General features: G+C 53.1%; 1 pseudogene; it reads right to left on the bottom strand.

The window, feature by feature from the left end:
* Positions 1-4: 4 nt before the first annotated feature.
* Positions 5-841, bottom strand: LOC102007492 (annotated as a pseudogene).
* Between the last annotated feature and the right edge of the window lie 270 nt (positions 842-1,111).

Below are 1,111 nucleotides of genomic sequence, written 5' to 3' on the forward strand. Positions count from 1 at the left end.
CATCGAAGTCAGTGTAGGGTTCGTCATGGAGCAGGGCACCGGAACCAAAATCAATGAGTTTGGCACAGCCCCGGCGGAGGTCTATGAGGATGTTCTCATCTTTGATGTCACGATGGACAACTCCACGGGCATGGCAGTGCTGGACAGCTGCCACTACCTGGGCAAAGAAGCATCGGCTTCGGGCCTCCCCCAGGGGGCCTTTCTCCGTGATGTAGTCAAAAAGATCCTGGGCGGGCAGAGGGCGCTCGAGGACCAGCATGAAGCCCTCTGGTGTTTCGAACCAGTCAAGGAGGCGGATCACACCAGGGTGCCCACTGCCTTCACACACCTTCCACAGCAGTGCCACTTCAAGAGGGCACGAGACCGAGTCCGACAAAGGGGACCAGCCCAGCACACGATTCCGCGGAATCACTTTGATGGCCACCTGGAGTCGATCAGTGACGCGGTGTCCCGCGAAGACAGTGCCAAAGCCCCCCTTACCCAGGAGGGGGCCGAGTCGATACTCGGCCTCGAACGCTTCCCGATCCTTGCCTCCTGGCGGCAGCGTGGGGGTCACGGGGGGCGCAGAAAGCCCCTGCAGAGGCTTGGTCAACATGGAGGAGGCGCTGCGCAGATTGAGCCCGCTGAATCCGCTGAGCCCGCAGGGCGTGGATGCCCGGGGCAGCGCGGCTGGGGAGCCAGGGCTGGGGGGCGCCAGGGTGGAAGGCAGGGAAATTGGTGGTCCGGAAGCACCCGCAGACAGCGCAGCGTTATCACTCGCCGCGCTCGCCAGCCCCAATCCAGTATGGTTTTTGTTCTTGCAATAAGGGTTTTCCAGAGGCTTTTCATTACATAAATGCATAGCTATTTGAATTTTCATCACTAGTCAATTAAGACAGTTATATTCTATCAAGATGTGCTGAAATTTCTAAATCATTGATTTTAGATATTTTCTTTTCCTTTGGCCTGATTATCAATGTAGCTTTTCAATATGGAAACCATAAATATATGGATAAGCAAAGTAAAAAGAGAACTGTGATGTTACTCAGATACAACTACTTTCACTTTTGGGGAACAATCTTTTCTACTTTTATCTATGAATATACACATGCATAAAAAAGTTAAAGGAAGA

This window comes from Chinchilla lanigera, unplaced genomic scaffold (genome assembly GCF_000276665.1).
Source record: "Chinchilla lanigera isolate Chin_1 unplaced genomic scaffold, ChiLan1.0 scaffold00368, whole genome shotgun sequence".
NCBI lineage: Eukaryota > Metazoa > Chordata > Mammalia > Rodentia > Chinchillidae > Chinchilla > Chinchilla lanigera.